This window comes from Lissotriton helveticus, chromosome 10 (assembly GCF_964261635.1).
Source record: "Lissotriton helveticus chromosome 10, aLisHel1.1, whole genome shotgun sequence".
Taxonomy (NCBI): domain Eukaryota; kingdom Metazoa; phylum Chordata; class Amphibia; order Caudata; family Salamandridae; genus Lissotriton; species Lissotriton helveticus.
In genome coordinates, this window is record NC_136071.1 from 970,782,162 (window position 1) to 970,809,104 (window position 26,943).

The following is a 26,943-nucleotide window of genomic DNA, read 5'->3' on the forward strand; positions in this document are numbered from 1 at the left end:
CAGGAAAACAGTCTAGATGATGATTTAATAAATTGCGTGCAACTACTAAACTAATCTAAGGAAAGATAAAGCTTTTCCTACTTTTATAAATTACGGTGTAGTGTCATTTTTGAGTGGATGGACGCTGGGATTCTGTGAGGGTGTGACGCAAGCTTAACACTTTTGCCTTTGGAAGGACCTCCCTACTCTGTGTCAGGCTACCTTCGTGGTCTGGTAACCCCAGGTCCAACAATCCTGGTTCTGGTGGACCTTGCCACACGGTACCCAGAGGCCATTCCTCTGAGGACCATTACTGCACCTGCAGTGGCAAGGGCCCTCATGAGGATCTTTACCCGAGTGGGTTTCCCCAAGGAAGTTGTGTCCGACAGGGGGACTAACTTCATGTCAGCTTACATGCGGGCTATGTGGAAGGAGTGTGGGGTTACCTACCGGTTCACCACTCCTTACCACCCACAGACCAATGGTCTAGTGGAAAGGTTCAACAAAACCTTGAAAGGCATGATCAGAAGTCTGCCTGAGAGCCTGCGGAGGAAATGGGACGTCCTCCTACCCTGTTTGTTGTTTTCCTACAGGGAAGTGCCACAGAAGGGAGTGGGCTTCAGCCCCTTCGAACTTCTGTATGGGCACCCTGTGCGTGGACCTCTCAGCCTGGTGAAAGACGGATGGGAAAAGACTCCCAGGAAGCTTCCCCAGGATGTGGTGAGCTACATGCTGGCCTTCCGGAGCCAAATGGCTAAGTTGTGGAAGCAAGCTTCTGACTACTTGGAAGCCAGCCAAGCAGTGATGAAGGAGTGGTATGACCACAATGCTCATCCTGTGGAGTTGGAGCCTGGCCAGAAAGTGTGGGTGATGGAACCTGGAGAGCTTAGTGCTCTCCAGGATCGCTGGACAGGCCCCTTTGAGGTGATGGAGAAGAAGGGTAAGGCCACTTACTTAGTGGATCTGAGGACCCCCCCGGCAGCCCCTGCGGGTGCTCCATGCTAATCGCCTCAAATCCCACCATGAGAGGCCCAAGGTCATCCTGATGATGGTGACTGATGGAGCAGAGGAAGCGGAAAGCGAGCCTCTCCCTGATCTCTTTTCGTCTCAGGAAAAGGATGGGTCGGTGGAGGGAGTGATTCTCTCCCCATCCCTAACTCCTGAGCAGCGAGCGGACTGCAGCCAGGTCCTGGAGCAGTACTCCTCGCTGTTCTCCCTTGTCCCGGGAAGGACCCACCTGTGTACCCATGATGTGGACACAGGAGACAGCCCACCAGTGAAGTCTAAGACCTACCGGCTGTCAGACAAGGTGAAGGCCAGCATCCACAGTGAAGTCACTAAGATGCTGGAGCTAGGAGTAATTGAACCTTCTAGTAGCCCCTGGTCCAGTCCGGTGGTTCTGGTACCAAAAGCTGCCCCACCGGGCACCACTCCTGAACTAAGGTTCTGTGTGGATTACTGGGGACTAAATTCAGTGACCAAAACTGATGCACATCCGATCCCTAGGGCGGATGAACTTATTGACCGGCTGGGAGCTGCCCAATACTTGAGTACCTTTGACCTCACTTCAGGGTACTGGCAGATCTCCCTTACAGACGGAGCAAAGGAAAGGTCAGCCTTCTCCACGCCTGAGGGCCACTACCAGTTCTGCGTAATGCCCTTTGGGCTCAAGAACGCCCCTGCCACCTTTCAGCGGCTGGTGAACCAGGTCCTCTCAGGGATGGTGGCCTTCTCCGCTGCTTATCTGGATGACATTGCCGTCTTCAGCAGCAGTTGGGAGGACCATTTGTGTCACTTACAAGCTGTTCTCCAGGCCCTGAAACAGGCTGGCTTGACAATCAAGGCCAGTAAATGTCAGATCGGGCAGGGGTCGGTTGTGTACCTAGGCCACTTGGTGGGCAGGGGAACGGTGCAGCCCCTCCAGGCGAAGATTGAGGCTATCATGGCCTGGGAGCCCCTCAAGACCCAAACTGAGGTCCGAGCCTTCCTGGGCCTCACGGGATACTACCGCCGCTTTGTGAAGGGGTATGGCACTATTGTGGCACCCCTAACTGAGCTCACATCCAAGAAGCAACCTCGACGGGTAGTCTGGACGGAGGCTTGTCAGCAAGCCTTTGAAAAGTTGAAACAAGCAATGTGTGCAGCTCCAGTCCTCAGGGCCCCGGATTTTTCCAAGGAATTCATTGTCCAGACAGACGCATCAGAGCATGGCATTGGGGCAGTGTTATCGCCACTCAAGTAGGAGGGTCTGGATCAACCTGTTGTCTTCCTGTCTAGGAGACTGCTTCCCCGGGAACAGAAGTGGAGTGCAATTGAGCGGGAAGCCTTTGCAGTGGTATGGGCTCTGAAGAAGTTGCGGCCATACCTGTTTGGCTCGCACTTCCTGGTACAGACCGACCATCGACCCCTTCGTTGGCTGATGCAAATGAAGGGGGAGAATCCCAAGCTGTTGAGATGGTCCATCTCCCTACAGGGAATGGACTTCCGGGTGGAACATCGACCTGGAGTGGACCACGCCAATGCAGACGGTCTCTCCAGATATTTCCGCCTTAGTGATGAGAACTCCCAAGGGGTTGGGTAGCTCTCCCCACTTTCAGCTGGGGGGGGACGCGTGTTAGACCTGTCGGCCCTTTGGGTGGTCTCTCCTATTAATTATTTATTTTCGTTCCCTTTCTGCCTCCTAACCTTTGTTTTTTTTATGTCCACTGGAATTTTTGGGTGTTGTCCTAGGGGTGAGGTACTCCTTGACCCTATCATTTTTTTTTAGGCCTAGGTGACTCCTAATGGTGGAAACTCAGTCACACAAAATGGTGGCTAGTAACTGATCACCTCAGAAAAGGGACCCATAGGATAACATAGGGACACTCTAGAACCTTCCAGCTGGTTCTAGTAGCCTGCGGCCAGCCTATATAAGAGCCAGAACCAGGGCGGCCATTTTAGAAGGGTGGAAACGGAGAGTCCAGTTAGGAGTCTAGGCTGCGGGGCAGGGAGGCTAGTGCAATGAAGGAGGGTTGATTGTCCCCCGGGGCTGCTACCCCTCGCTGTTGACACTTCCCCTGCGTGTGGACCTGGCCCTGCTGTTTTAGATCGGAACATTACCTCTACCCCTTTTCTTTTAACGCCCCTGTGAGAGAAGTCCTGGACTCATTCTGGGGTGAATGGGCATACAAGCCGGTAGGAGGTGAGGAGAGATCAGCCTCCTCCTGTAGGGGACTGGATTTGCTTTAATTAACCCCCCCTTCTGCCCTCGCTGAATTGCCTGCAGGTTTCCGGTTTACAGACTCTGTAATAAACTGTCAGAACTTCTCAGAAGCTGCCCCCTCCCCCGGTGTGGGTTCCAAGTTTGTCACAGACCCTGACTGAGTCGGAGCGTACCTGAATGGGCTGCTGCAACCGCTTGGAGCCCCGGTTGTGGAGTTGGTGCTGTCTGGGATTCAGACCCATTGATGTCCTGGTTTCCGGTCTGGTGAGCGCCGGAGCTTCTGTCCCGTTGGGGTGGATCGACGCGACAGGGAGAGGTACCTCGTTTTCGGTGAGGAGATCGAGAGCGAGTGGAGTCCCGCCCAGCGCTGACAGAGGAGAGCGCAGGTTGGCCGGACGAACTCGCAGGAAGCCAGACCCCGGGGAGGTTCCTTTCTTCGCGGAGAGCGGAAGGACGGAGACACCAGAGGCCGGCTTCTACCAGACGGAGTCAGCGGAAATTCCCCTCCGTGCGCCAGCCGCTAAGGGCCCTCCCAACTAAAGAAAACGTCGGATGTGGGGACCTTGTACCTCTGATTGCTAGAGTTCACGAGGTCCTCCGTTACCACTCACCACGACAAGTAAGGTGGGGAATTGGGCTTGTGGGAGGCCAGGCAGTGTTCTTAGGTCCCCGGTTGGAACGTGAGGGGATCGATCCCTTTGGCTTAAATAGGAGAAGTGACAGGAAGGCCTGGGAGAGCAACTGATCGAACTAAGAGCTCGGGAGCCACACCAAACAGACCTGGGCAAATCTGAGTCTGGTACTGAAAAAGACAATCGAGGGGAACAAAAGTTTATGTTGAGATAAATGAGATGCCAGAATTTATTGAGGAAATAAGCCCCCCCAGTGATTGATATAATTCAAGAGTGGCCTTCATTAAGTGGGTAATTCCTTCCAGAAATTCCAAAGCCTGTATGTAAGGAAAATCTGATCTTTGATCTTAAATGAATGTGAAATGAATGTAATGTAAGGAAAATGATGCACTGTTTTGACCTACAGTTAGCATACTAGGCAGTCAGCTGATTAATTCCTTTTTCAAGGTACCAGTGTGCAGAATTAACACCAGAGCTTATTTCCTTCCTGTTAGGAAACGTAATGAATTTGTGAGTAATTTACGTCGCGACAATCTAAATGAAAAGGAAGAATTGTTCTTGAATTGTGTTCCTATGCTTCAACATGTGTTTACAAATACAAATATAACAGGAATCAGTCTAGATGATGATTTAATAAATTGCGTGCAACTACTAAATTAATCCAAGGAAAGATAAAGCTTTTCCTATTTTTATAAATTACGGTGTAGTGTCATTTTTGAGTGGATGGACGCTGGGATTCTGTGAGGGTGTGACGCAAGCTTAACACTTTTGCCTTTGGAAGGACCTCCCTACTCTGTGTCAGGCTACCTTTGTGGTCTGGTAACCCCAGGTCCAACAATCTAGTTCAAGATTATTCACATCAAAAACCTGTTTCATATTTGTTGTATATGTGTTGCAAAAAGATATTAGAATTAGTTCAATACCAGTCAGTTAAAAAAAAAGCTGCATTAGCTTGGAATGTGTAGAAGCATGCAGAAATATTCTAACTTTTCTATAAATATCTAAGGAGTGCAAATAATAAAGATGTTCTTTCTGCATGGCACTGTAGGCTAGAAAAATAGAGCAGAAGAAAGAAAAGCAACCTTTCATTTTCGTTGCTTGAAACAGTTGCCCCTTGACCGGATCTTCGTTTCACCTCCGCTGCTTGCTATGGCAGCAGGCATTGTGACATCAGAACTCGAATGTGATAACTTATTACGGTTGAGTTTTGACGTATTTTCTTTAAAATCGGCGAGTGGGTGTGTCACAGGTCGCTGATTATAAAGTCATTAGAGACAGGCTGTTATACAGGGATTACAGAATCCCATTTATTATTTAGACTCTTCCAAATACCCAATATACCAAAATAGTAGTGCGCATTAGTTGTGCTTAATCCTGGATTGGAATATCACAATGTCACAACATGCACCAGTAATACACGTTTGTAATGTCTTTTGTGAAAACACTTTAGATCCCGTGAAAATATGTGTGCAGATTTCATTGTATGAGACTCTAGTGACCATGCTGTAATTGATCTTACACCTAGATGTGCTGTTGCTCTGAGATGTTGCTACTGGCACAAGCTAGCATTGGAACAGGTGTTATATTTATTACTTCGGTGAGATGTGCAGCCTCCAGTCACCTCAACATTCTAGTGCCAGAAATAGCAGCCTGACCTCAGTGGGTTAAGTGCCTTCTGGAGGGATCTATGTGCAATCTGCACTTCACAGGTTACAATCTTCTTCCGTTTGATTCAAGCTCAAGAAAAAAACATCATTCATTTAGATGATAATAACAGCTAGTCTTATTGTAGCGTGTTTGGAAATCCAGCTAGAGCTTACATAGTTTTTAGAACGAAGTTATGTGGAAAGGCGACCTATGTACAGAGACCGAGTTTGTGCAGCCAGAAAAACATAACATTTTTCAGCAAGCGGGGACCTTCAGACCCATCTAGCATGTCCAATTATCAGCAATCCTCATTTTGAGGAAATCGTGATTTGTGCATAAATTGTTTACACGCAAATCAAGATTCTGAGTTATATGGGAATTGCCACACAAACACATTTCAGCAAGAATAATCTGGTGAAACTGGGTAAATTGGGCAGAGAAAAGTGAAACAGGTGGTAACTCTAGCTTAAAACACTTATCCTGTATGTTATGTTGTTATGTTATTACCACAACCAGCATAAAATACTCTTTGAGATATCGGTATTTATCAAATGTAGTAATTACCTTCCATTAACCCCACAATTCGGAATGTAGGCTTTTTTTCTAAATCAATTTGCTCTTTTTGACCACAGTGCTTCTGCTGGGAGGCTGCTCCTTGTATCACTATCCTTCCTCAGAAAAGTACTTTTAGTGTTACCCCACAGCCTCTTCATACAATTCATAACAGTTCACTCTAAGATCACAATTTGTTAAAACCCACAAGGGATTGTGGGAATAAAACCTATTACATCCGAATTACAAGTGCTATTAATTGTAACCCGCTATCTGTGCAGTTTAAGTTCCCTGCTGTCTTGCCTCCTCGTTGTCATTCGCCTGTGACTCAGCTCCATTATCAGTCTGCAGGCGCATGTAACATTATAGTATTAATGTGAAGAGCAGATGTGAGGTGCACTGGGCCTGGTTCACAGAGGCATTTAGGAGGACTTGAAGTAGCGCTCCTGTACTTCTGTTTTATGTATCCTAAAACATTTAAAATGTGAATAATATCGAAATATTCAGGGGATCTTCATACAAAGTTCGTACAAATACAAATTTCTTGTTTGCACCAATAGGAAGTTGGACGTTTCAGGTCGATTCACAAAGGCATTTATGAGCATAGATGTCATTTAGGAGTAGGCAGGGGTCCCACCAGGTGCGACCTCCTAAATTGTCTCAGGCGACACTTAGCACTGCTTTCGCAACCCCTCTGGCCTCAGAGGTGGCAAAAGTAGTACAACGCATAGAAGGTAAACAGTGTTCTAATGAACACTGTTTACTTTCTGCAGATCCTATTGGCAGATTACAATTTAAGTTAAAAATAAATACTTTGAGAAGAGGGATCCGCACTCTTCAACATACAAATAAAATTAAACAAATTAAAAAGTGCGCATTTTGCAAAATTGTTGCCACCCTCCATTATTTGTAAATTTTTGAAAAAATATGTTTTTGTTCAGAACAATCACTCTGTACTCCTCAAGTATGATTGTTCCCTTCAAGGAATGATGTCAATACATATCAATAATTAAAAGGAGCCAACAACGTAGTTCATATCCAATGTATAGTACTTATGCATAAGTACTAGTGGACCTGACCACCACTATATTTTTTTATCTCTTTTTTGTGCTTCTCTCTGTGATTTAGTTATACCCTTTCTCTTTGGGGTATATGCTAGGCTTCAGTGGCTTCAGTTATTATGATTTCATCATGATAAAGGTATTGTGGCATTATTTCTTGGGAATGGGATTCAGGGTCAAAGATACATAATGTCACTTCTTATGATGTCATTGAAGTAAAAAAGAGTGTTTGAGGTCACTTCCACTAACCCTGGCATTTTGGTGAATTGACATTCATGTTAATGCGTATACGAAGTAGGCCCACAGGAACAGTACTTCCTGTATTCATAAATACCTTCCTGAATCACACCCAGCGTCTTTATTGCGTGTGTGAAATCTGCCAAGGTATGCCATGGATCCAACAAGCAAGCAAACCTGCTGAAGGTTAATGCAGATTTCTCAAGGCACTTTTATAACTGTTCGGAGCATACTTTCATTTACTTTCTTTTATGCAATTGAAAATCACTCGCAATTTACCACCCTTTTCAGAAGGGTGGTAAAGCACTCGCAAATGGGAAGAGGTCCTCATGGGACCCCTTCCCTTCTGGGAATGCATGCGCAAACATTTTTTAAGGGCAGGCAGTGGTCCCAGGGACCACAGTCTGCCCTTAAAAAATGAAAAGTAAAAAATATATATATATATTTTTTTTTAAAGGAATCCCGTTTTCCCTAAAGGAAAACGGGCTGTATTGAAAAGCAGTCCCAGACATGGAGGTCTGCTGACCCCAGCAGGCCACTGTACCTGGAAGTGCCAGCCATTCCTAATAGGGTTGTAATATTCATGAGGCATGCAATTTGCGACCCCATTAGAAATCGCTAACAGTGTCTCAAACACTGTTGTACATAGTATTTTGCGACTTTATATGGCAGACGCATTATTTTCTTTCTCCCTTTCCTCACCCTAAGACATCTTTTTCTCCATACAGGACTTTCTCTTGGAGGCAGTTACTCTTAGACATCACAGATGTCCAGACACATCTGTTCAGGGAGATTGCGGGATAACTTTTGAATACCTTCCCTCGCTGGACGGGGGCGTTCCTAAAAGTACTGTCATTAGGAGCCACTTAAAGAGGTCAAATTGATATCTGAATTGTGATTCTCTACATTACTAGCCATTGCTTATTACTTTATAAAATGGAATCTAGCTTGGCTAGAAGCCTAGAGTTTACAAAATACTTATAAAACATAGTTGCTTACTAATAACGTCTTTCTTAACTTATTGTATACTTCATTCAACAAGTAACAAAAACTGGATTTAAAAACTATTCCACACATGTTATTTGCAACTTGTACACAATTAGAAAATGGTGGATTGTGTCTGGCTCTGTTGGTTACAGTAGACTTAAATTATAATAGCATTTTGAATAATGATACCTCTCTACGGATCAGTATCTAAATATCGAGAGACAGAATATCGACTTACCAAAATATCGATGCCAAAATATTGAGGGACAGAATATAGAATGCCTATCTACAAATAGGTAAGTACTAAAATATCGATTCCAAAATATAGAAAGTTAAAATATAGTTAACTAAAATATCGAATTTTTAAAATATATTAAAAATACTATAAAAGTAAATAATAAACACAATTAAATAAAGCATAGTAAAATAATATAAAAAAGCTTAAAATGTAAAAATAATACATACATTTTTTTTTTTTTTAATATACTTACTCAATAATATTACAAAATAATAATTAATAATCTTAATTATAAAATATTTAGGACATTATTACAAATATATTTACATACATATATAAATAAACATATTTAAATATAACAAACATAATAGATAATTAAAATAATTAAAGTAATAATTTTCATGTTAATTAATAATAAGTGCAACAGTTGTGAAAGCGTTGGATAGCGTGAGGTAAAAATTACTATTCCCACACCAGTGAGTACAACAGCAAGGAAAGCGTTGGATAGCGCAGGGGTAAAAATTACTAGTCCCACTCCAAAGAGTGCAACAGTAGGGAAAGCGTCGGATAGCGGGAGGGTAAAAATGACTATTCCCACTCCAGAGAGTGCAACAGTAGGAAAAGCGTTGGATCGCGGGAGGGTAAAAATTACTATTCCCACTCCAGAGACTGCCACAGTAGGGAAAGCGTTGGATAGCGGGAGGGTAAAAATTACTATTCCCACTCCAGAGAGTGCAACGGTAGGGAAAGCGTTGGATAGCGGGAGGGTAAACATAAATATTTCCACTGCCAACTTCCCCAACCACTCCATGTGGCGGAGCGAGGCCTGCCATGCCAAAAGCACCAAGCGCGTCACCACAGGAAGTCTGGACGGAATGGGTTCTCCATATAGCATGAGTTGGAAGCCTGTTATCCCTTTTTCGCTCAGCTCAAGCCTGTATGCCGGGTCCGACCAGCCCCCATTAAACCAATCATGTATCAGTAGTAGACGTAACGCTAGAAAATACAGATATAGGTGTGTCATTCCCATGCCCCCGTCATAAGAGGAAATCTGAGAGACAGCCAAAGCCACCCGGGCTCTTCCACCACTCCAGAGGAACTTTGTGATTAAGCTGTCCAACTCCTTGAACCAGACCTTGGAATACCAGAAGGGTGTGTTCTGGAGGACGTAGAGGAACCTGGGGAGGATCATCATTTTAAATAAAGCAACCCTACCCAGGGAGTTCAGAGGCAGCGCCCTCCATTTAAGGAGATCCTCTTTAGCCCTCTTAACCAAGGGGGCCATGCTGAGGGACCAGCCCAGGTTGGGGAGAAGGGTGATCCAGATCCCCAGATACTTGAAGGACAGCCTCCAGAGCGATATGGTGGACTGCCACTCGAAGCACTCCCTAGAGCGATGCAAGGGGACTAGCACAGACTTTCTGGGGTTAAGCCGCAGCCCTGTGGCCCGCTCAAAATCATGCAAGATTCGGAGGCACTGTGGCCCGGAGGAGGCGGGATCGGACAGGAAGACAAGCACATCGTCTGCGTACAGCGCGATCTTGTCCGTGTCCGTATATGGCCATTCCCATCACAAATACGCTCCTCAGCCCGCACCAGGGACGCCAGGGGTGCTATCGCCAGTGCGAATAGCAAGGGAGAAAGAGGACAACTCTGCCTTGTGCCCCTGGCGATGGGAAAGGCCTCCGACAGCACCCCGTTGACTAGAACTCGTGCTCTCGATGAGCATAGAGGACTCGAACCAGAGAACGAAAGTAGGGTCCAAACCTCATCTCGACCAGTACCCCCAACAGATACTCCCAATCCACAGAATCATAGGCTTTTTTAAAGTCTATGGACAGGAGGGCCAAGTAAGGGGTTATCAGATGCCGGTGTGCCAGGGCCGACTGCAGTCTTCGGAGACAATGGCGGGTCCCCCGCTGTGGCATGAATCCGCATTGGTTCGGGTGCACCAATGAGGCCAAGTAGGGTTTCAGTCGTTGGGCCAGAATGGTGGCGTAGAGTTTGATTTCGGTATTAATTAGGGCTATAGGGCGGTACTCAGCACAGGAGCGGAAGGGAGGTTGGGATTTCGGGATAACCACAATGGTGGCGATGTCCGTCTCTGGTGGAAACTATCTCCGGTCTACCGCTTCTTTAAATAAGTTTGCCTGGTGATGGACCAAGGTGCCTCTATAGGCCGCGTAATATTCTTGCGGCAGGCCGTCTGGACCCAGGGTCTTGCCCGATGGGGTCAGGCTGATCGCTTCCTCAATCTCTTTCAGGGAGATCGGGCATTCCAAATCCTTCTGGGCTGCCTGTTCCAACGTGGGAAGGCGCACTCCGCCCCTGTCAAGGAGAGCAGTGACTGTCAGCCTGGGGGTCTGTGCCATGCACAGTTGCCTATAATACGCAGCAAAAGTATTTGCCATTGCCGTAGGAGCACGGTGCACCACTCCAGCTGTGTCAACCACTTCCGGAATGATGTAGTTCGCCCTGGGATATGTGGTCAACCTGTGCAGTATCGTCCCATTTTGTCCCCCCAGCCGTATACTCTGGCCACCGAGGACCGCCGAAGGAGTTTGGCCGCATCCAAGGATAATTGCCTGATTTCGCCCCAAATAAGGGCCAGTTGTCGAGCCCGGGGGGCATCCTCTGATATGGAGTGAAGCTACTCCAATCGAAGTGCCTGCGCTTCCTTGGCTGTAATTTCCTGCAGCTGCGCTTGCCTCTTGCTGCTGTTTTGCTAAGCCCCTAACGGTCGCCTTCCCCGCCTCCCACAGGGTACCCGGGGATGACATCGACCCGTCGTTGCTGTCGAAGTATCAGATGAGTAACTTTCCTACCTCTTTTTTGAAGTCCTTAACCTGGAGGAACCAGGCATTCATTCTCCATGTTTGGTGGGGCGCCGGTGGGGGAGCCCCCAAACTAAGAAGTATCGGGGAGTGGTCGGAGGTGCCCCTAGGGAGGATACGGACCCCCACTATCTGAGAACAGTCAAGTGCGGGGACAAAAATCGCATCTATGCGAGCATGGGTGTGGTGGGCCACAGATGTGTGTGTAAATTGGACAGTACGCGGGTGCCAAGTGTGCCACGCACAACAAAGCCCCAGGGACTCGGACCATCTTCGTAACTGCTTCGCATTCGTCGCCTGGGTCGCCGAGGGGGGCCCTGAGGTATCAATGGCTGGGGCTAAGACTGCGTTAAAGTCACCCGCAATTATCCTTCTACCTGCAGGCATGTCGTGTAGCAGGGAAGCTGTGCGTGTCAGAGTGGTAGCAAGCAAGGAGGGCGGGCGTATAACAACAGGAGAGTGAGGGATGTACCGGATAACGACCCACATACTGCCACAAATGAGCCGTGGGGGTCATGCAACATCTGGGAAAGAACAAAGGGCAGGGAACGCCTCAGGAGGATTGCCACCCCGCGTGAGCCCCTGGAGAAGCCAGAGTGCCAAACCCTGTCGTAGCCATACCGAGCCGGGAAAGGGCAACAATTATCCAACAGGTGCGTTTCATGGACCAAGAGGATGTCCATGTGGAGACGCTGCACATACCTTAAAACTGCTGTACGCTTGTGGCGGTCCAGCAGACCGTTGATATTCCACGACAAAACGTGGAAGGATCCAGTGGGGAAGGTATTATCTGTCATGGTAGAGTGCACTTCGTCTAGGCGGAGCGCGTGGTTTTGAATGTGGATTCGCGCCCAGGCGCCAAGGGTATTGCATGTGGGTACAGACCACGGGAACACACCCGTCCCACCCACCGGTGCTTTGTGTTAATCCATGCTGGTTGAAACAAAAAACAATACATACTAGTACAACATAACGGACAAAACCGTCCCAAACCCACCCCTCACCCCCACCCCCCACCCTACACTTCAGGAACAGAAGCATCGGTCGTCCCCCCCAATCAACAATAACACCCAGTATGTCGGGCAAACAACCAAACTAAAACGCCTGGGAACAGGGAAGCGTGGAGGACCCCTCCTCTTGCGCGGATGCCTAATGACAAAGATCAACGGGAAGTTAGAAACAGATCAGGAACTGCGTGCCGTCTCCGTCTGCGGAGCTAGGCCTGGCGGGCTGAGGACGGCTCAAGCAGGGTCCCTCATCAGCATTGGGCTACAGGAGAGGTCTGTGTCCGGAAGGTCAATCACAGAGGGCCGGGTCGCGTCAACTCCGTCAGCCTGCCGGCCAGAGGATCCCGAGCACCTCCCGGGCAATGCTCCCTCCTCAACCTGGGTGGACTGTCGTGTGTGACCCGAGCGGGCCCGCCTCCGATCACGGCGCCTACGGGAGCGGTTGCGGGGAGGCTGAGGAGCGGAGGGAATCGACCGGTGCAGCCCATCCCTCACCTCTTCCCCTTCCATGACTCGCCTTTAGACCCGCAGAGGACGCTCCTCCGTAGCCCAGGTCCATGCCTCCGTCGGATTGTCGAAGAACAGCGCCTTGTTTTCAAAAATCACCCTCAGGCGAGCTGGTAAGAGGAGCCAATACTGAATGTTAAGTGCCCTCAACGTTTGCTTGACCTCACCAAAGGAGCGCCGTTTTTGCTTACGGGCTTTAGCTAAGATGATGTCACGGTCTTTGAAGTTAAGGATCCGTATTATAATCGGGCGAGGAGGAGCGCCCGGCAGTGGTTTGGGGGTAAGGAACCGATGGGCCTGCTCAATCGCGAACCACGGGGACAGGGCTCCCGCGCGGCAGTGAAGGGAGCGACCTTTGACCCTGTCCTCAGGCAGGTCGTCCCCCCCCCAGCCGCCACACAGTCCTCCTGTGACGCCTGCCCCCGCTGATTCTGTCGCCTCGCTCCGGCCGCCGCCTGTGACTCTTGCGTGAGTCCTTGCCTCCTCTGGTTTCTTTTCCCTGTTTGCACTTATTTGCCCGTTTTTTGTACTGTTTTTACCCCCACTACTGTGCCCTCTGTGCCCCCTTGCCCCGTTTTGCATTCTGTGTCCCTTCCCGCCGCTGCGTCCCTGCGGCCCCGCCCCCCGCTGTCCCATTCGCCGCCCCACTTCCGCCTCCCAGCTGCTCCTCCCTCCCACAGGCCCTCATATGGAGGGTGCGCCAAAGGCAAGCCCGTCTGCGCCCGTCCGCGCCTGGACCGCGCCCAGCGCCAGAACCCCTGGCCCATGCCGGAGCCAGGGTGCCCAACTGAGATACGACACCACCACCCTCCACGCACTCAACACCGTACGACCACCCGCCTGCTACCGAGCCACCCCGAAGTGAACCCACGGACCCTTCACCTGCCAAGCCTGCAAATTCACCTTCCTCCCAACCTACACCCCGCCCGTCGAACCCAGCAACAACAACAACAACCTCAAGTGCATCCTCCTCAACACCCGCTCCATCCACAAACACGCCATCGAACTCTGGGACCTCCTCGACACAACAGCACCGGACGTCGCTTTCCTCACGGAAAACTGGATGAACGCCTCCTCGGCCCCAGACATCGCCATAGCCATCCCGGACGGCTACAAGATCACCCGGAAGGACCGCGTCAACCAAACCGGAGAAGGAATCGCCATCGTCTACAGGAACACCATCAGCGTCACGACCAACGCCGAAGACACACTCTCCACCGCTGAGCACCTACACTTCCAGATCCGCACCGACCCCAAAACCACACTCGGAGGAACCCTCATCTACAGACCCCCGGGCACACAATTCAGCGAAACCATCGCCGACTTGGTCAGCCCGCACACACTAACCTCACCAGAATACATCCTCCTAGGGGACCTGAACTTCCACCTGGAGAACAACAACGACAACAACACCACCACCCTGCTCGACAACCTCGGACTCAAGCAACTGGTGAACACCCCCGCCCACTACGCCGGCCACACGCTGGACCCCATCTTCTCCCCTAGCAACCACGTCTCCTTCAGCCACTCCACCGGACTACACTGGACCGACCACAGCTGCATCCACTTCACCTATAAGAAGACTACATCACACCACCGCAGGCTACAGATCCCCCGCAGATGCTGGAGCAAAGTCACCACAGACCAGCTTACCACATCACTGAGCCAGAACCCACCAGCCTACACCTCCGACACCAACGACGCAGCTCACAATCTCACACAGTGGATCACTAACTGCGCCGACAACCTCGCTCCACTGAAGAACCCCCCAGGCAAGACCAGCAACAGGAAAACTACATGGTTCACCGACGCCCTCAAAGACTCAAAGAAATCATGCCGCACTCTCAAAAAAACCTGGCGCCATGAACGGACGTCAGAAAACATGTCAGCCCTCAAAAACGCCATTCGCGGACACCACCAACTGATCCGCACCACCAAAAGGACATCGTTCAAAGAGCGGCTGGACAACAACACCCACAACAGCAAGGAACTCTTCAGCATCGTAAAGGAGCTCTCCAACCCCAACACCAGCAACAACGACATCACACCATCACAAGACCTCTGCAACTCCCTCGCCACATTCTTCTACCGCAAGATCGCAGATATACCAAACCAACGACCCCCACCACCACCTTAAGCGACTGGACCCCCATCAGCACAGAAGACACCACTCACGTCATGAACACCATCCACTCCGGCTCTCCCTCTGACCCATGCCCCCACCACATCTACAGCAAAGCAGACGCCATCATCGCACCCCACCTCCGGAACGTCATAAACAACTCCTTCGCATCAGCCACTTTCCCAGAGAGCTGTAAGCACGCAGAGATCAACGCCCTTCTGAAAAACCCCACAGCGGACCCTAAAGACCTCAAGAACTTCCGCCCCATCTCTCTTCTTCCCTTCCCGGCCAAAGTCATCGAGAAGACCGTCAATAAACAGCTGACTGCATTCCTCGAGGCAAACGACTCGCTCGACCCATCCCAATCTGGATTTAGAGCCAACCACAGCACCGAGACAGCCCTCATCACAGCCACCGACGACATCAGGACCCTGATGGACAACGGGAGACAACTGCCCTCATCCTCCTAGACCTCTCAGCTGCCTTTGATATCGTCTGCCACCGCACCCTAATAACCCGCCTCTACAACACTGGAATCCAAGGAAAGGCGCTGGACTGGATCACCTCGTTCCTCACCAACAGAACCCAGAGAGTCCGCCTCCCGCCATTCCACTCCACGGCCACCAAAATCATCTGCGGCGTACCCCAAGGCTCCTCGCTCAGCCCAACCCTCTTCAATATCTACATGAGCCCCCTCGCCGCCATCGCACGCAAACACAACCTTAACATCATCTTCTACGCCGACGACACCTAGCTGATACTCTCCCTCACCAAAGACCTAACCACTGCCAAAACCAACCTCCAGGAAGGAATGAAAGATGTAGCGGAATGGATGAAGCTCAGTCGGCTGAAACTGAACTCAGACAAAACAGAGGTCCTTATCCTCGGACAATCCCCATTCGCCTGGGACAACTCCTGGTGGCCCACAGCGCTGGGCACCGCACCCTCACCCACAGACCACGCACGCAACCTGGGATTCATCCTGGACTCCTTGCTCACGATGACCAAACAAGTCAACGCCATCTCATCCTCCTGCTTCAACACCCTGCGCATGCTCCGAAAGATCTTCCGGTGGATCCCCACAGAAACCAGAAAGACGGTCACGCAGGCCCTCGTCACCAGCCGACTGGACTAAGGGAACGCCCTCTACGCAGGAACCACAGCCAAACTTCAGAAACGACTTCAGCGCATACAAAACACCGCCGCATGACTCATCCTCGACATCCCTCGCCACAGCCACATATCAGCCCACCTGAGAAACCTGCACTGGCTCCCCGTCAGCAAGAGGATCACGTGCAGGCTCCTCACCCACGCACAGAAAGCGCTCCATGACATGGGCCCCGAATACCTCAACACCCGCCTCTCTTTCTACTCTCCTACCCGCCAGCTCCGCTCCGCCAGCCTCACCCTCGCAACTGTCCCACGGATCCGCCGAGCCACCACCGGAGGAAGATCGTTCTCCTACCTGGCCGCCAGGACATGGAACTCCCTCCCCGCACACCTACGACTAACCCAGGACCACCTCACCTTCAGGAAACACCTCAAGACCTGGCTATTCGAGCACTTGCGCCCCCCCTCTCCCTTCAGTGCCTTGAGACCCTCGCGGGTGAGTAGCACGCTCTATAAATGGACTGATTGATTGATTGATTGATCTCAACCACCGCTCTAGGAAATCCACCTCATGACCCTGCTCCGCTCTGTCTGGAAAGCCCACTAGGCGGAGATTGTTGCGCCTGGACCTATTTTCCACGTCCTCCGCCCGGCTGTGCAGCTCCTGAGTATGCGTCTGAAAAAGCGCCACCTGCCCCTTAGATTGCTGCACGTCGTCCTCCACAGAGGAGATCCTAGATTCAAGTCTCCTTAATCCGGGCATTTGCGTTACAGAGGTCCTGCCTAATGAGCGTCATGTCCACCCTTACTTCAGCAATTTTGCCTTCCACTGAGGTCTGGGATGTGTGGATGGCTTGGAGGATTGTGGCCAGTTCAGCAGATGGGGGCACTTCTTGTCCCGCTACCCCCCCAGCAGCCTCCCCTCCTGGGGTGGTGAAGCGGTCCATTTTGGTCTGGGTGGCTGGGACCTTCGCGGCCCTGTCCATTCTGCCCATGATCCGACCCCAGGGAGGACCGGGCTCCCAGTGGTCCTCGGGCCGGGCCCCTCTCCGGACCTGCCTAATGTGGGCTTGACAAGTGGAAGGTCCAAGGGTGTTGTGCGAGATGATCCCTGGCGTGCACCTCTGCGCAGCGTCCGGCTCAGCTCGGTAAATGTAAATGTTAATGTAGTGCTCATATAGCGCACGAATCACCCCCGAAGGGGTCCCAAGGCACTGTACACATACCGCTGTGGAACCCTTCCTGGCCTTTCCCTGTGAATTGCCCACTCCTGGGCACCCACAAGGTGAAGGCAGGCATCCCAGCGCTGTTGTGGCCATTGTGGAGATTAAGCAAGCTATTGCCCAGAGTTGCAGAGTGGGACCCATGATTAGAATAGGCACCGAGGCAAGAATTATCAGGTCCAAGGAAATTGAGCCCAAGACCCGCCGAGGCGGGAATTGAACCCTGGTCCCGGGCTAAACCTCTGCATCAGGGTCTGCCGCTCTAACCATTGAGCCACACTTCTCCATGTCGGTCAGATCACCTCAGCCTCAGAACATAGATAGGGCGCCAGGAGTGTGGGAGAGGGGAGGAGATGGGGCAATCAAAGGAAGCCGCAGCGACTAGGGCCCCCCCGACACCCGCCTGCCGCCCGACCAACGGCCGAGTCCTCCACCCCAACTCCGGCGCCTCAGCGCCCCACTCCTTACCTCCACTTCTGGGCACCGGAGCTCGCCGTAGACCTTCCACCATCCGCCAGGTGGATCCTGCAGTGGCCACTCCCGCTCCAAGTCCAACAGGGCGGACGGGGATCAAGCCGGCATCGTCGTGTGTCCACCACGGGTGCAGTACATCCAAGGATGAGGCACGGGCCCCGACTCCACAATCCCAGCCGACCTCCCAAAGGCCCGTTGAGAACTCTCCCCAAAAAGGCTTTAGTCCCTCAGTGAGACCCACTGCCAGCAGGGCCCACAGAACATGAGGAGTCCCAGGGTCCCCAATAGCGCCAGGACCCCGGAGCAGTAAGGCGTTGGCACCCTCGGCAGGCTGGGCTCACTTGTTTCCACATGCGGCAACAGCCAGGGGGCAGACTGCAGAGGTGGCACCCCCCTGCAAGTCGCAGAGCTGCGGGCCCCAGGAAACAACAGGGGCCGGAGGTGATTAGTCCAGGGGACCACAGGTGTAGGTCCTTGAAGACAGTGGAGTCACCAGGAATGAAGAATGGGCGGCAGAGGCCCCTCTTTGCCCAACTGCCGCATGAGTGGCACAGTCAAAGGCCCTCAGGAAATAGGGCGCTCTTGCCCAAGATGGCGCTCCCCCTGGGCGTAGGGCTAGTCTCAATCAGGGAGGGCGGGAACCACCACCCTCAGCAGCGGCCGAAAGTGCGGGCTCCCGGGCTTACACTGCAGACTGCAGTACAGGCGCGTCTCAACATTAAGGAGGGGGGAGAGAAGCTCCCGCCTCCCCGCTGATGCAGCTGAAGAAGACCCCCCCCCTCTGGCGGGGCCCAACACACTTCACTGCGGCTCCCTCCCCCCCCCCCGTACTCACCGGAGAGGGGAAAATGCGAAGTGCCGAGATCTTGCTTGCTGCTACCAGCTTTAGCCACCGCGGGGCTGCCCGCTGTCCGAGCCGACAGCCGATCGCGGGGGCCCTCAGTGTTGGCCCAGCTCCGCCCAGAGGTCTAGTTCCAGTCAAGGAGGCGGGGGGCCGCACCAGGAAGGTCAAGCCGCCCTCTCGGGGTGCCGCCGCAGCCTCGATCTCCCAGCACCCTGGTCTCTCAGTCAATGTGGTGGCAGCCCCAAATTCCGCCGCACGGATGATCTTCCACCCCGAAGGGCTGCCGCTCAGAGCCCCGGGATACTGAAGGCGGGAGCCGCCATTTTGCATAAGGCTCTGCTGGCGATCGGCCACTGGACGGTGAAACCAGGACAATCGCCGTCAAGAAGGACCTAGAAAGGTTGGGGCAGGCTGCCAGAGAGTTCCAGGCGCAACACTGGAGGTAAGAAATTCCCCGATGTTAGGCGGATCGTGGCACGGATGACGGAGGGGTCCAGAGCACTCCTAAAGTGCGACCGCCATCTTGACGTGCCAAGCCACGCCCTAACATTCATTATTTTTAAAAACATTAAACATACATTACAAATATACTATATATTTTTAACACATATACTAGCATACATATCACTAAACAAAAAAACGATATTATGTAAAACGATATTTTAAATTCGATATTATGGGAATCGATATTTCTTACCTTAATTTCGATATTCTAACCAACTATATTTTGGTCATTCGATTTTCTGTCCATTCTATATTTTTCATTCGATATTCTGGGCAGTCGATATTTTGGAATCGATATTTAGGGTGTTCACTCTCTCTACAGATACTTTAGTAACCATATGTTGAGAACATGTTAGCTAGTAGGGTATAACTTGGAGGAAGACTTTGTACTGCTTTTTAGTCATCCTGGAGCCTGATTGAAATTCTCTTCTGATGTGTAAACAGTCTTCAAGGAAGTAAACATTACTCAGACCAATATTAAAATGCCTTTTTTGTGAATCAGGTGTAAATGGAATGGTAGTTTACACATCAATTGCATTCTAGCAATAACACAGCAATAGCATTGTAACTAATGAAATACCTAAGGCACATCTGTGAGACGTTTACAGAAGAGTAAAGACCAGAGATGTTGAAGGGGCTATTATCTGGTGCATCACTGACCTCTCTGAGTTGCAGGGGAAGATCTAAATTCTTTAGGTGGGCTATCAAGAGCAGGCGTCACTAAAGTTCATGTGGTTGGCAGGTCTTTTGAGGGACCAAAGAGGACTGTTTTTTCTGGAATCGTCCCATCTCATTTTACAGTGCAGATTTTATTGAAAGGGTTTTCAAGATGCCAACAGGAAATTGATTAAATTATAATTATTAGGCCGTGCACACTATTTCATTACCAAACTACAAATTATGGTCATTACTGAAGTTTGCACTCGTCATTTCCTACTAATCTTCACACTATCCCTTTCCCACAAAGATTATTTAATAGTTAATGTAACTGGATATTGTGAATATTGCCGGAACAGCTTCTTATTGCTACATCCATCTATTCAATAGGGGACAAAGAAAAGGAAGATTTGTCGCTTGTGGACCATCAAGACTCTGAGGAAAGACATGGGATTCATCACAACACAAGTAAGTGAAAAGTAAAAGCACTTTAGTGTAGATCTGAGCGCAACAGCTGGAAATAGTGTCTCACCAATAACCTCCCAATCACAGAAGGGAATGATTTATTTATTTATTGGTTTCTTTAGTTGCCGAACATTTCAATTGGAAAATTTGCACAAAGATGAAATTAAACAAGCAATATCAATTTAAGAATAAGTGGTAACAGAAAGTAAAAAATAAGGACAACGTTGCATGAGTGTTATCTCATGGGAGTTATCACAGTCCAGAGGTGCTAGTGAACAGTGGGAGCATTCCAAATCCATACTAATATTATAAAGAGAGAGCCCAAATCTTTGAGACCGGTAATCTCAGTAACCACAGTTCCAATCACAACACCCAATACAGCGTTGGAAAGGGCAGTTGCAGCAGAAGAACATAGGCTATGCAGACAGCCACCATATATATTTATTTTTTGCAGAGTTTTATATAGCGCGAACTTGACCCGAACTGAATCAGTTGTCAGAGCGCTTTACAAAGCACCAGTTATGTTACATGAGGACACACATTCATTTTTGTTAGGCACGGGGAGATTAAGTGATTTGCCCAGAATCATAGGATGTTTGGCGTCGTTACCAAGACTGGAACCCAGATCCCCAAGTCCAAGGTCGAGCGCCTTAGCCGTTAGGCCAACTCCTCTATACATTTAAAAGGTAAAAGAACCGTGCCAGCAAAGTAGTCCCTTGTGGGCGTGTCTGCGTTGTGCTGTGGGCGTGGGCTGGGGGCGTGACTAACGCTGGGGGCGTGTGGTACGGCCATCACATCGTGGGCTGTGGGCGTGTGTTGGGGGCGTGACAAACGCTGGGGGCGTGTGTCCGCCCTTCATGCCATGTGAGGCGTACATACAAGCGCCAATTACGTTGTTGCGCAGCATCAAGGGGCACGCTGGGGGCGTGAGAAACACTGGGGGCGTGTGTCTGAAACAGTGGTCTGATTTACAAAGGTACACATAAACTTTTGTATAAGTTTACGATTGGTTGATATTCACAAAGGGATTTACGAGTAGTATCTTCACAAGTGCGGAGTTTCCTCACATAAAAAGAGAAGTATTTTTTATGTGCAGAGATTCTGCAAACAGCCGGCTTTAGGGGGGTGCGACCGATGCCATTGAACTGGGTGCAACACTGAGGGGAGCAATAAGCTCTGTACCTGAAATGAGCGCCATTATCTTCCTCATTTCCTCATCTTGGGGAAATAAAAAATGGACAACAGTTCTCATCCGGTAGCCAATGGTTGTAATCAGCCGAGAGCTGTAACTTGCAAGAGGCTATATATTTAGCTGCAGGACTTGAAGCCTGCACGACTTCTGCAACAACTTGTACAGAGCCTAGCGTTCTCTCAGCATCTCGGAACTCGGGGCCATCCAAACAGCCAACAAGGTTTGAAACAGGGGTACAATGGGGCAGTGGCTTTTCTTTCATCTCTCTTTGCAAATTAATAAGCATGTTTGCTACATTTTCTCTTTCACCCAATTGGGAGGAGGCCCTTTAGTAGCCCTGGTTTTTAGGTGCTGGATCAGCCCAGTTTAGAACTGGTGAGGAAGTTTTGATATTGTAAACTTCAGGGGCACAACAATTTCATTTCAAGGCCGGAGGCTACCTCTATGCATTAAATCTTTTAATGATACTCCTGCTGTACCTTTAAAGTCATAAAAATAAAAAAACACTGAAACTAGAGCACTCAAGTCCATAAATATCCCCTGTCCGGAACATTCCTCCTCTTTTAATTGCTGCTCCAGGAATGATAAGTACACTTAAGCTTTTAAATTGGATAATAATATATGTGTCAAATTTGAGTAAGTAGGTTGATAATATATGTAAGTATATTTATGAAAACTGTTTTTTGACTTGAGCTTCTAATTTACAGAAGCTTAGGTGTTTTATTTTTTCGTGGTATTGTTATTTGAAGTCATAAATTTTGAAACGCTAGAATAAGGAAGAAAAGCGAAGGTTAAAGGGTTGGTTACGTTTTTTTGGGTTGTAGTGTAGCCTACTTTGGACCGCATGGATCACGGAGCGTAGGAAATCTAGAAAAGCATCTTTTCAAATGAATATGGCGCACATTACCTAATCAGATAGTGCAGCCACGTGAGACTCGTTTGTCACGCTCACAAGTGGGGACAGAAGCTCCATAGTGTTTGGAGCGAGGAGAAAATCACACACACATGTGCAGCATGCATTGGTTCACGTATGGGCAGCACATGTGATAAAATTGAAATAATGCGGAAGATCTCGGCCACCTTAGTTTGGGTTATTATAGGTTTGAAGAATGAAGGAATATGCTAGTGCGGAGGTAGGTGATATTTCTGTAGTTAACACAGAGAGTTATTTGATTTACAGGAATGTGGCAGAGGATCAGAACAGTGAGTTCTGCTGTAACAGTTGAAATGGTAATGAAGAGGTAGTGAACAGGTTAATCCTACATGAACTGAGGAAACAGGTAAAGGGGGCTGTGGATGGTCTATTGAAGAATAGAAAGAGAGAGTTATAGTGTGGGTAAGAATATTTTTCAATTTCTGATGTAGAAGGTGTAAGTGCTGAAATCAAGAACAAGAGGACTTTAGAGGACAATTGTAGTACAGAATATTAGGAAGCATGAGTCCAAATGTCTCTGCATCAAGGGTTGGTGAGTGAAAAGCATTAAATCTATTCCTACTCTAATGCTAAGGTGACATCCCTATTTAAGCATTTTCAAAAGGACAAAAGGGTGTCAGGCCGTGGAATCTTCCTAAGAAGCCTCTCCAAAATCTATGGGTGAAGTAGCATAAAGCTACCATTGCAAAGACAGAGCTCGTTCTAGGATGCTCTCTCTCAGAAGGCAAGAAAGAAGTGGGGCTCTATCCCTAATTCCAACAACCAGTTATTCACAGGTAGCACTCCCATGGTGCACTTCGAATCACGCCATCCTCTCTGGGTGGGGAACGTCCTTTACAACTGAACTTTTACAACAAAGTACTGTTACGACGCAGGTTTAACAACAAAAGTCATTACAACGACTTTCGCTGGAGGGCGCTCTAGGATAGGTAATAGTTTAATTTACTATCCAACACCTTCCCTGCTATCCACGGGGACTGGAGTTGGAATAGTAAATTAAACTATTCTCTATCCAGTGCCCCCCAACGCAAGTCGTTGTAACGAATTGCGTTGTAAAACCTGCGTCGTAACGGTACGCGTTGTAAAAGCGCGTGTTGTACCGTCATACATCCTCTCTGGGTGCAGTCCTGTAGGTATTTTTCCACTATGTCGACGGTGTACCTTCCTTGCAACAATTTGTCATTGGTTCTCAGGCCTTCTCCTATGTGAAACTTCCTTTATTGCGCCTAGCCACACGATTGTAACTTCTTTCCTCCTTACCTAGCTAGTAAAACAAAGACATTATTCTATCTAGCAAGAGCGCTTCTTCACCTGCAACACATAATGTGAGAAAGAACAGATTCACAGCACACATGAAATTCAAACTGTTAATTCTAAAGCGAGAGTTTTCAGGGACTTCAATTTCAGGCATACGAATTTCAGCTAACATAAGAAAGCACCACATAAGCTTACGAATTTACATACCATTAATGCAGTTTCAACAACTACATTTACCTATGTATGAAATGACATTATTAATAAGCACATTTAGTACACTAATAATTATCAGTTGCACAACACAAGTTCTTCATGTTAATGTCTCTACTTGTTACATTTATTTTCTACATTAATTTTCCATGAAACTTGTCGATTGCCTAAGTTATGTCACGTATTCATGTTAATACATTTCACAAATGTAACACTTCATGTTAATACAGTCAATTTTTATATGCGGGTGCACTCTACATGTGATTAGGGTGCACCCCTACAACTGAAATTAGATTTCCATTCTATCACGGTTTAACTCGCTGAATAGGAAGAAAAGTTATCCAAAGTTACTTATCCACCTAACAATAGACTGCATTGAAGGGGGATGGGTGCCACAGGGTGATCTGGGACTCCTCAATGAAATGATGATTTACTGGATTGTTATGAGAGGTTGGAGCTGGGATGATGTTGACCTGCCGTGGCAGTGCTTTAGTATGAATATGTGAACTCATTTATTGAGTAGTAAGTGTACAGATTTTTCATGTTTGAGAAATGTAGTAAAAAGAATATTAAAAAAACAACTTGAATGCTTGTCAACAAATGATTCAGCATTTCATACACAATTGTTGGTCGGGACATAGCACAAAGTGACCCAAAGACTCAACCCAACAGACTTGAAGCATACGGAGTCAAACTGGGAATTGCCACTCAGAAGGATCAACATGCTACCAGATTGTTCTCTAAGCACTAGTGCGATAAGCACACAGTGCTACCACTGATGAACCAGTAACTACTGGAGGTTTCCTGTTTCTTTCCCACAACAATGTTGGACTCAGCATATTGTTCTTTCCTGTGGATTATATTGACACTATAAACAGGAACCTCTAACTATAACAATGTTCAGACAAATTGATAAGTCCTGAATGTCCAAGTTGGTCTATCTTACTCCCAGCCCGCCACGCCAACGGCACACTGAGGCGTTTAAAATCCCGCCCTTCCCTCCAAGCAGTGGGACACCTTTGCTGCCATTTCTGCCCGTGTGGATTCCAGAACACTGCTTGCCCGGGATATCTACCTTGAGGAGACCGGAGGAGCTGCGTGTTCGTGAAGCCAGGCAGGCAGGTAGAGAAACGCTGCAGGGACTCGCTATCCCAGGAGTCCCTGCTTGACCTGCTATACCTGGTCTGCGCTCCCTGCCCGCCACGCCCCCGGCACGGCACAAGTGCTATTAATTTGCAACATCCTACCGCTGCGCGGGACCACGACGGGCTAAGCCCGGGCAAAGGGCGGGCAGTCTGTGGCCGTCTAGGGACGACGAGGGACGGGACGGGCTATCCCCCGTACTTCGGTGGCCTTTTGACTTTGACTTTGGGTATGTGGACTGCTTGGTCTATCATCCTTGTGTAGCCGTAGCAGTTGTATTACCAGCCATATCCACTATCTTAAACTGGCAGGCTTTCTTTCTTTCACATTATGTCAACAAGGTCTGGGAAGAGCTTCAGAGGGGGAGGCGGCTGTGTGAGTGGAACCATGGACCAGTTCATCACTCGCGCAGTCACGCTGGTAGAGAATGAGATTGCATTACCAGAGCGCTGCCTTTCCCGGGACTCGCTCTCGCACAAACGTTTCTCCTTGGGTCCCTTGGCATTGATCCCCTCCCCTTTGCATGTTGCTATTCCCTTGCTCAATGACTCTCCAGGCCCAGATGAACAATTGGTTAGTACTGTTAGAGCTAGCCTGGACAGATTATACTCCATAGCTCAGGGTGGGGCTAGAAATTCTGTTCCATCCCTAGGACCTGCCGATTCTCCCAGCCCTTCAGATGTCTTGTCTCCATCCAACACTCATGAGATCGCTACTCCCCAGTCTGTGTTGACCATGCTGGTAGAAGAAGGAGCGGCACCTACCAAAAGGAAACGCATTGCTAGCCCTCGCAAGGGTAGTTGTTCTAAACCCAATAAGAAATTAAGGAAGAATTGTAGCAGGGGCGGTGGAGTAATGAAGAGAATGGGGGCTGGAGGCAAACAACCTGGTACCTTCTTGGGAGGTGGGATTACCCGTACTCGGGGTGATCAACTAGATGGTGTTTTGCAAACCCCCACTGTAGGTGCCTTAGCAGAAACTACACTTTTTACTCAGATTGAGCAATTAATGACATCTCTAATTCTCCCCGTGACAGAAAGATTGAAAGGCCTGAGTGAACGTCTGGACAGATTCGAGCAGGCGTCCTTGGATAATTTCTTTTCCCTGAAATCTTTAATTAAACTACATACTAAAATAAGGGAGGATGGGATGGCAGGGGACCTAACTTCTAGGGCTACAACCCCAGAGGTCTCCTGCCATCCTAACCCAGTAGGGATAGCCCACGGGCCAACTAAGGTAAACGCAAATATATCAAAGGTACACCTGGCTGTCTCCTCAGGGTCCTCCCAAGGGGAAGGGACAGAGGTTGCGGACACTCCAGTGCACTCGGAAGCCCCTAGGAAAAACAGCAAAGTGGTCACTAAGGCCAAAAAGCCTACCCACCCTATATTTGAGTGTCCAGCTACGAATAGGACCCTCGCCCACAGTAAGAAAGATGGAATAACTGGATCTGGCAACCAGAATGTAGCCCCAAAAGGTCAGCAAGATGGAGAAAAGGTCAAAAATGTAGGCCAACACGTCAATTTACCACCTGACTGCCAGCCGTTTGTTGTTGTTTTAACGGGGGTACCTCCGCTCTTTCAAGGCAAGCAGGAATCCTATAATGAATTGAAAAATAAAACACTCTTTTGGCTTAAGGAAAAAAGACCCTTACCTAACTTTCTGGATGGTCGGCTTATGCATGTGAGAAGGGTTAGCTGGGTAGGCACTAGGCCCAAAGATCTAAAGGGAGACTGTATGTTGGTAAACTTTAAAGACCCTAGGGCAACTAGCTTTATTTGTAATTATGAATCCAGTGGTGGTCACACTGGTATTGGCACTCGTGATCTTAGTTACTTTTATCCACGTCCAATAAATTCTTGGGCAAGTAACTGGCTATATGGGTAGAGAAAGAGAGGTGGACATTCATTTTATGACCCTGCACC